Below are 10,154 nucleotides of genomic sequence, written 5' to 3' on the forward strand. Positions count from 1 at the left end.
CACGTCGGGCTCCTCCGCTGGGAGCCTGCTTCTTCCTCTCCCACTCCCCCTGCTTGTGCTCCCTCTCTCACTGGCTATCTCTCTCTGTCGAATGAATAAATAAAATCTTTAAAAAAAATTTATTACAAACACTTGGTGTATGTGATCATGGGTGAGGTCATCTGGTATGTTTTATTATTCTGTACGCCATCCTCAACATCCTGACAGCGTGTCTGCACTCAGCAGGTCCTCACTAAACCTTGGGGACTGGAGTTTCTGGGTGAATCTCAACCTTGGCAAGTAACTGGAATATTAGGCAGGGAAACTGAGGCAGAAGTCCAATTATGAGCGAACTCAGTGCATTTCGGAAGACTGCTACCTGGAGCCTCCTCGGCTACTCAGAGCTCAGGCCACCACAAGAAAGAATTGAATGCCAGGTGCTGGTCCTGACACAGCAGAGACACACACTCAACGAGTGCCCTGCATGCCAGGCACTCGAGAAACTCAGTTTCCTGGTCAAAATTAACCCAGGGACCAGTGGAGCAGAGCTGACAGAAGGAGGGCATCTGTGAGTCCTGTGCTAAGAGGCTGATGGGGAAGGAAAGGAGGCAACAGGTGCAGGGACCAGGGCAGGGACCCTCCTAGACCAGACGCACACGGTCTTCACTGGCCCTCTGCAGCTCTGCGAGGAGGGAGCCTCCTCTCCGACACCTTGTGCTGAGACACAAGACAGGATGTCTATTTTAGCTTTGATTTGTTTTGACCTTGTGCCAAGGGAACACACGGTCCCTTGCCAGCCCCAAAAGGGTAAGCCCAAACTCTTGGGCTCCACCCATCCCTGCTGGGGGATGCCCATCCTGGACAACTTTGGGTTTTTCAAAAGCTGCACATTCTCTCCACTTCGGTCCTCGGTGCAGTCTCCTCCCTCAGAGGGGCACATTCTTCCCACCTTGTTCCCCTCTCTGCCTTCACCTGCCGGCTTACACAGGACACCCAAGGGAAGCCTTTCCTCTCAGACCAGGTTGAATATCTTGCCCTGTATAACCTGTAGGACCTGTTGCCTCCCCTTTTCATAACTCTTAGCACACTTGTAATTATTGATCTCCCATCCCCTACACCATGAGCTTTATAAAGCAGGGCTTGTGTCTGGCTTGTTTCCCACCGTATCCTTTGCATCAAGCACAAGGCCAGGCACAGGGCAGGTGCTCAGCAAATATCGGAACGAGTGAGCACAGGAGCCTGAGTCCCATCTCTATGGAAGCTCAAGTTTCTGGGAATTTGTGTCAGTCTGTTGTGAGTTCTTGAGTCTGGGACAGCGCTTGATCCATAGCATAGCTGTGGTGCCTGGCTTTGCTGCGGAAACGTTATAGAGACTCGACTTAAAATTGGGGACAGGGGAAGGGAGAGCATGGGATGAGATTCCCTCACACCAACCCTTGCCGTCTGCCCAACCCTAGAAGACCAACTCGAATTTCACCTACTACAGGAAGTCCCTCCCCGCTGCAGGACCAAATCAGCGTCCTCTTCTCAAGTCCTGCGGGCCTTAATGGCTGTCCCATTCATTTGGCACTTGTCACCCATATTTTTATGTCTCTCCCATGAGCTCTTTAAAAGTAGAAACTGTGTCTTCCCTTTCTTTTAATCTCTTGGCTTCTAATTTCCTGCACAAAGTCTGTGCTCGATATATCTTCATTGAGAGCTAATGAGAAATTGAATTTGTTCCCAAAAAGATTTTCATAAACTCCTTCCCTGGCAGACTTGGAAAAATAGGGTAGATTTTCAGGTGTGTGGGGAAGCTGAGTGAAGAGCTTTCTGGAAAGGTGAACTATGTGAGTCCCTCTCCAAGCCTACAATTCTATGAAAATAGGTGTCCTATCCATACTATAAAAATGAGAAAAAGCTCTTTTTGTCTTCCCTCCTTTGAGACAAAGCCTGGCTTGTCAGATGTGCTCAGGTTTCAGAGGGCTCTGGAACAATGGGTGGCATTCTTCACTCTGACTTAAGTAAACAGAGCAGGCTCCTGTCCTATTGAGGACAGATGAGCAGCCTGCTGGGAAAAGCTGAGGACGCTCCCGTAGCCCAGGAAAGATCAGCAGCACCACAGAGGTGGCCCTGCTGCTTCGTAGACGGGGCCTGGCTTCTCCAGGTGTCCTTCCCTGAGGTCCTGTCCCCACACCGACTGGCTCGCTGTCCTGGCCCGGGGATCACGCAGAAATCTCTTGGGGCCTTGGCACCACAGCTCCCGGCTAAAGGGCTCTGCAAACTTCTCTGTGCCTTCCATCATGGGCAGAGACAGGCAAGGCCCCCTCCGAGGGACCCCTGGGTGTGCTGCTAAACCATTCGCCTGCTTCCATGTCACATTTAATTACTCACTCAGTACAGAATTATCCGAGCTGCTGCTGCAGACTAATGAGACGCCGCGAAGCCGCCCGATCGGGGATTGCACGGGCCGTATGCGGCGCCAAGGTCGGCTGAGACTTCTACAGCTCTGCTTACTAACAGCCACCTTCTCTCCACCGGAAAACCTTTCTTTCTCATCTTTCCCATGGATAAAATTATAGACTACTGGGAGGTGGCAAACGGTGTTGCTTGCTTGTTTAACTCCACGAAGGCCTTAGTGATCAATACTAACCCCTCAAAGCTGCGTGGAAGCAAACGCGCTCACGGACCTCCCAGGGGGGTAGCCTGACCTCTGCCTCCAGAGAGCAAGAAACTACCACCTCGTGATGGCATTTTGCAGGGAAGTAACGCAAGGAGTCGGGTAGATGTGGGGGCAAATACACCTGCAGGCCTACCTAGTTTAATAATCCAGGAGACCCCGTGCAATGCTTTTATCCCCATTCCTCATCGCGGGGATCTGCCCCCCGGTGGTAGGACCCTGCGTCTCGCCCAGAGGACATTGCGTCTCACCGGGTTTGCTGTGCCCACAAAACAGAAGTCATGGAGAGCCGCCTGGATTTTACTAGACACTCCCTACACCTGGGCTGTGGCTGCTGGTCACCTGTGGCAGATAACAATTGAAATCTGACTGCCCAGGGCTCCTGGGGGGCTCAGTCAGTGAAGGGTCTGCCTTCAGCTCAGATCATGATCCCAGGTCCTGGGATCCAGCGCTACATTGGGGCTCCCTGCTCAGGGGGGAGTCTGCCTCTCCCACTGCCCCTCCTCCCTACTCGTGCTTTTTCTATCTCTCAAATAAATAAATAAAATCTTAAAAAAAAAAAAAAACCGAAAGAAAGAAACATGACTGCCCTGAATGGAGATGTGTTATAAGCATAAAATGCACACCAGATTTTAGAACTTAGAACCTTAAAATATGCAAAATATCAGATACATGATTTTTTTTAGATTTGATGACATCTCGAAATGGTAAACATTTTGGATATATCGGGTTAGATCAGGGTTTCTCAACCTCGGCACTATGACATTTGGGGCCACATCACTCTTTGTTGTGGGGGCTGCCCTGTGCCTCATAGGAGCCTTAGCTGCACCCGGGCTTCCACCCACTAGAGGCCAACAGCACCCTCACAGGTGCGCCAACCAAAAATTGCCCAATAACATTGTCCAGTGACATTACTAGATATTCGTAAATGCCCCCTGGGGGGGAAATCTTCCCTGACTGAGAACTACTGGAATAAATAAAATATATTATTGAAATTAATATCCCTTTTCCATTTTACTTTTTTTAATGTCATTACTAGGAATCCTAGAATTACATTTGTGGCTTGTGTTGTATTTCTGTTGGACAGGGCCACTCTAGCCTGAGCATCTCGAGAACAAGGCTCTTGTCTTTTCATTGCTTCATCACCAATGCTGAGAACAGGGACCCCCCCCTCCTCCGCCTGGGCCTGGCAGTGGGCAGAGGGGCGGGGCAGACGCATGGTGAGTAGCACTTCCAGGTAGGGTTGGTAGGTATTGGCCCGCTGAATACACTGAGAAGAGTAAGAGGAAGGAAATGGCACAAATACCAAAAGGGTCAGATCAAGCCTTCTGGTGATGGAAGAACACACTTACAACAAGTCCTAGAGTTTGAGGAAAGGAGAATTCTTAATAATTATTGTGAAATCACTGGCTGCCTTGGATGGCATATATACCACTGGATAAAGGCCAGTTCAGGACCTCACACTGTCTTTTAATGGACAAAAATGTTACCAGTGTCAAAACAGCAGAAAAGAGTGTATCATTTGGGGACATAATATCTCATTCAGTACACAAGCTCTGAAGTCCCCTCGCCATGTTTTTATTTTCTGTTTTCCAGTTCTGATCCACCTACCCCACCTTTCTTTAGCTGTCCTTTCCAACCTTGGGCTCCCCTTCCCACCGATCAAGGCCTGCTCAGACCACAAAGTCCTCAAGAGTTTGCTGTTCTTAAGGCACCCAGCATACCCTCCACCCACCCTGTGCTCCACCTTATTCCAGTATGGTCACATCTCCAAGCCTGTGAGCTCTTTGCTCTCACAGTCTCCACCCCTCCTTAAAATCGTTCCCTTCCCAACACTCCTCCCATTAGACCTTGACATAGGTACATGGCTTCTAGCTGACTACAGTTTCTAGCACCAGGCATCTCCCATCACCTTGAATAAGGCTCAGCACTCCCGTCACATAACCTACCCCACTGTCCCCACGAGGGGAAAGAAACTAACATTGTCACTTTATCCATTAAGTTCCCTTTGACTGAAAGTAACAGAGAATTCCAACTCAAAGTGTCTCAACAAATAAGAAATGTACAGCTCCACCGATTTTGACAAGCCAATGACATTATTAAGGACCCGGATGCTCTTTATTGTTCTTGTTTAGTCATTCTTGGGGTGCCCCCTTTGTCCTTAGGGTTGCAAAGGAAGACATCTCTTCCCTGGGTTACACCAGCAGAGTGGGGACACCTCTCCCAGAAGCCCCAGCAGACTACTCACATCTCATTGGTTAGCACTGTGTCACATCTCTATCTGAGCAGTGACTGGCAGGGAGAACGGGACCACCATGACTGGCTTAGACAGTAGTGCCCAGAGCGTGGTCTTCAGACCAGCAGTATCAGCATCATGGGATACAAATTCTCTGACCCCAGCCAGACCTATGAAAACAGAAACTCTGGGAGTAGAGCCCAGCAACTGGTATTTTAATAAGCCCTCCAGGAGATTCTGGTACACATTAAAGTTTAGGAACCACTGGCTGAGACCAAGCAAGATTCGCTTCTTCTTAAATCCCACCTCCCTAGAAACATGTGGTTATGATGAAGGAGGGTGTCGTATGTGTAAACAAAATCAGGGTTCTTTCATGAAGAAGAAAGGAGTGATGAGAGAACAGAGCCAATGTTATCTGCTATAATCACTGTGGCAATTTTTTCCCCTTTTGACTGGAAAAGCACCCTTCCCATACAATCAGCTTTAATTGCATATACTCTGTAACCATTTTATGGGTGGTTCAAAGAATATTCTTGGATATCCTGAGAAAAATTTCAGCTAACTCTATTTCTACACAATACCCAACAAAACAACAACCCTTTCGCCGCACAAAGGTTTCCTATTGTCCTCAGAACAATTCTATAGGGTGCAAAGAGCCATTGTTACTACATTATCATTTTACAGATGGGAAAACTGAGGCTCGGAAAAGAGAATCACATAGCTAGCAAATCTCAGGGCCAGGATTCACATTATAGATCTTTTGGTTCCAATTCTCTCACTCCTTCCACAATGACACTAAGCTGCGTCCCAAGTAAACATGGGTAGGCAGAGATGGCAGTGACCCAATGCAAACTAGGTCAGAACTCTGCTGGGGAATGGCCTCCTGCAGTGAATTCTTTTAGGGAAAAAGCCATGACCGTTTCGATGACTTTTCATCTGCATGGTCACATCTGAGACAAGACATTGGAATTCCAACTACAAGAAAATCTGACAGCTAGAAGAAATGGCAGATTTCCCCATCACTATTAATTGTACAGCGGAGAGATTTTGCATGCTTCTGCCCAAGAAAATGAGCATTTTCATTAATACCATAGATTTGATGAGTGACCTAAAGTTCAGCAAAACAGATGCTGCCTTGATCACATTGAAATTACCTAAGAAGATAGTTTTCTTGAGAAAATCCAAAAGATTTTCTTATTTTTGTAAGCTAGAAATATGATTTTTAAGTCCTAAATTTTTTTAAAAGGCACACACAATATACATTCAAATACATCCTAACAGTGGCTTTTCAGCTAGGGGACCCAGGCTGTAGTGTTCTAGAACAACCATCAAACCAGAAGCTCAGTCCCCAAAGATCACATGGGGTTCCCGGAGCAACGGAACTCGAGAAATGGAGCCATCATGTTTCTCAACCCCAGGGACCCCAATCTCCTAGTACTGTAGCTATCCTACAAACCTGTCGGGAATTCCTTTCAGATTCTGGGACCACGTTTTACTAGAACAAGACTGCCTGAGACGGGAATCCTATGAGCTCTGTCACAGCCCAGGTCAACCCTAGGAGATCCTCAAGAGGGATCCAGAGACCCAGGGAGCAGAAAATGCCATGTATTTGGATATTTCCAAGAGAAAAGGACTTTTACTGGGAAGACATGTAAATATTTCAAAGGAAACCCTGAGGAGATGACAAGGATGACACTGTCCTGATGTCTCTTGTCCTAGGATTCTCCAAGGGAAATGGTCACCTCCAGATCCTCTACTCCTGGCCCTGCTGCTGATTTTCTTCTGGCTTGTGTGGCCTCATTTTGCCCAAAATGATGGTCTCTGAGCTCTGCTGTTCTATGAATCTGCGCCCGACCAGCTCTCCAGCTCCCGATTTTAGCATCGCTCCCACCTGACCTGGCTGAGATCAAATGCACCTGCTCGCCAAGACACTGTCAACAAGGAGAACTTTCTTTTTGATAAAGAAAACCCCTGCTCCAGCTCCACTGGGTCCTGGCACATCTGCCGGGTCCCGTCCCTGACGGAAGTCGAACATCTTCATGCCGGAACCCAGGTGGAGGAGAGCACATTCCGCCCCTCAGCCCCGCAGGAGCACTGGAGTTCAAAGCCCCAGAAAGAGCTCCGCCTAAGCTGGGTTCATGAATGCTTTATCATTGTTCTGCTGAGCAGTTACCCCCATGCCAGGCAAGTCAGAACAAGCCTTCTAAGCCGTGGTTATGGATGTTTGCAGGAAACCCATGGGAGTTATTAATATTCATGTTCCCGTCACACTTTTGCAGGTAATGGAAGCTTGTTTTCTGTAACACATCATTAGGTGAGGAAGACAAGTGACCTCCTAGAGTTTTGAAGCACAAAGGGTGGTCGCCCAAGACCCAGAAAGGAGTGAGGGAAAAGCAGACAAGGTGAGGAGGTTGAAGGTGTTAAACTTTCTCATTTTAGAAACTCCCAACAGACCCCCTTCAGTGCATGCAGACCTTCGCGGGCCCCTGCAAAGCAAGCAGTCATGGAATGTGGGGCTGTTCACGGTCTCTCCCCTCTCACAGAGGATATTAGGACTCGATATGGGGTGTCTAAGGTCACAGCTTTTGAGAGCACAGAGTGGGGAATTGGAATACCTGGGCTGAGCCATCGTGCCTGCTTTAGGGCACTGGAGGGACCTCGGACTCTGGATCCAAATGGCCGGGAGTCACGAGGGTCAGAATGAGAGCACTGGCCGAGCTCAGGGGACACCAGGTTCACAGCAGCAGGAATGGGAGTGCGGGAGGGTCAAGGTGTCCAGCAACCAAAAGAGCCTGAGGTCAGTGGAGATAGGCAGCAGAGCAAGGCTGGAGCCAGGTCTCTCGAAGCTGCCCCTCCCCACTCCAGGGATACCCACTTAAAATGTGAGCTGCTTCACACGCCCCACCCACACCTCAGGACACTTCCCACGCTCTACTATAAGTAGGCGTGTGGTCTCTCCGTGCCTCTATTTCCTCATCTGCAAAATGAGCCAAAGAGCAATCCCTCATTTTGTGAAAGAGTTCGATGAGTTAATACTGCGTCCGTGAACGTGCTTTCAACGGCAGCTGGTGCACAGTACGCTCCCTTAAATGTGAGCTCTCTGCTGCCCCAGAGCCCAGCACCGCGCTCGGCACAATTAATACCTCGGGAATGAACGCATCAGGGAGTGAATGGTCCAGTCTGTAATCCTGCCGTGGTAGGAAAGTCCTCGCTCCACCCGCAGGCAGCACAGTCAGTGCTTCTGAATAGCATCAAGGTTAATTAGTTCAGTAGATAATTATTGATCGCGTGCTCTGGGCCAGGTGTGGTCCTGGGTCCTGAGAACTCAGCAGGGCGCAGACATCCCATGACTCCTAGGCCTCGTGAAGCTTGCCTTTCATGAGGAAGACAAATGAACACACGAAATAAATAGGTAAAATATGTCATCGTAGATGCGGATCTGTGCTCTGGAGAAAAACTAAACGGCAAGAATGTCAGGGAGCAGGGTACTCAGTGTAACTGCCGGGGGTGGGGGGGTTTCTTGCAGTCAGCCCAGGAAGGAAGGATACCAGCTATGAGGATGTTGGGAAACAGCCTTCCACAGAGAGGGAACCGAAAGTGCAAAGACGAGCTCATTTTCACTGTGCTCTAAGTGGTGATGCCCCAGGGACCGCTGTCGCAGTCTTAACTAACATGGAGAGGTCAAGCCCCTGAGTGGTCAAGGTCAGTCATACCGAGTTTTCCACAAAGGTCAAAGCACTATCCAATAGCAGCAGCCCTTTATTAACTAAGGCACGTTTGTGGAATGAAGCTGGGTTTCTCATTCTGATGAGGAAGGGACACTGAAATATATACGTAGATAGTGCCTGGTACCGTACCTGGCGCGTTGCAATTGCTTTATGCTTATTCGTGTTCTTCCAGGCTGATTCCTCACCCTCCTCAACTCCCACTCTTCCAAAATGCCGCAAAGGAGGAGAAACACTGGAGGGAGTGGTCGTTCTGTTGCTACCTGGGGGCATGGATGCGGAGGGGAAGAAAGGGATCATCAGCCCTTCCTGTAGATTCTCTGCACCCTGACTGTGAGCAGCTCGAGAGCGCCCATCTCCAGCCTCAGGAGGACGCCCCACAGAGGACTCGTCGCATAGTAGGTACTCAGTAAATGCCTGAGGCGAGAACAATGGAAACGACAGCACGGGAACTAACGGGTCACAGGGCACAGTACGGTCGTGCGCTCGTTCCCACGAGCTGCTCCAGGCGTCTGCGGCAGCACGAGCTCGTGACTCCCACAGCGCGAGCCTTGACCGAGACCGAACATCTCAGGAGCTCGACTCTCTTACTGCCTCGCGTGGGCACTCGCTCAAATGCCGCCCGGCGTTTTGGGTGGTGAGTGAGTGGCAGCCCACAGAGGGGGGTTTGGGAGATTTTACTGCAGTTTAGCTTTGTTGGCATTTAGATAAATCATCTCCTTCTGTAATTTTAAACTTGAGCTCAGTGTACTCAGAGACGATATAAATTATTAAACAAAGGAAAGCAGCTCTGGCTTCAGATCAGATGGCAATTAGCCTCACCTGGCACTGAGAAAGGTCCCTTCCTGTGGTCCATGTGTCAGCATAAGGGGCTTACAGTTTGGCAACAATGCTCAAGTTCTGGCTGATATTAATCTCAGATGTGCCTGGAACCTAGAAAAACTAATTGACATTCACCCCAACTAAAAGAGAAAAAAAAAAGAAGAAGAAGAAAGAGAAAAAAAGAAAATCTTGATATAAGAACAGAGAATTTACATTAACTGCTCATTTTCTATGTACCATGTAGGATACAGATGTCTCATTTTGATCTTTATATCATGAGGAAAGTGCTACGATCTCTGCTTTGCATGCGATGAAACTGGGGCTCACAAAAGCGAAGTAACTCACCCAGAGGCACACAGCAGAAGGAGCAGAAGTGGAGTCTCAGTCTGCCTCCTACTGAGCTGCCTGTCTGGGAAGAAGGCACAGGACCCCACAGGCAGCCACAGAGTATACCCCAAAGGGCTCGTGGGCCGTGAGCAATGGTGCCCCGGGAAGAGTTTAAACCCAGGCTACCCACTCTGAATGAGTGAACTAGGAAAGAGAAATGAGTCTTCACACATCAATGACATCAGAACTCTTTCCACCCCAGGAGAAGGCAGAGATGTTCTTTATTACGAACTGAGCACAAGTCCTGAGGTCCTAGGGCACAGTTTCTCGGCGTCGTCTTCACTCTGGTCTCCCACTTCTGCATGTATTGTGTCTTCCCTATTAGATTATAATCTATGTTATATGC

At 48.9% G+C, this 10,154-nt stretch overlaps 1 long non-coding RNA gene across 1 annotated transcript; it reads right to left on the reverse strand.

Moving 5' to 3' along the window:
- Window positions 1-7,833: 7,833 nt before the first annotated feature.
- LOC117803278 lies at window positions 7,834-9,555 on the reverse strand. The gene is made up of 3 exons (XR_004626968.1): window positions 9,422-9,555; window positions 8,732-8,862; window positions 7,834-8,247 (listed from the first exon to the last, which is right to left on the reverse strand). It is a non-coding gene; the product is annotated as an uncharacterized LOC117803278 (long non-coding RNA).
- Window positions 9,556-10,154: the final 599 nt, after the last annotated feature.

Source organism: Ailuropoda melanoleuca, chromosome 8 (assembly GCF_002007445.2).
Source record: "Ailuropoda melanoleuca isolate Jingjing chromosome 8, ASM200744v2, whole genome shotgun sequence".
Lineage (NCBI taxonomy): Eukaryota > Metazoa > Chordata > Mammalia > Carnivora > Ursidae > Ailuropoda > Ailuropoda melanoleuca.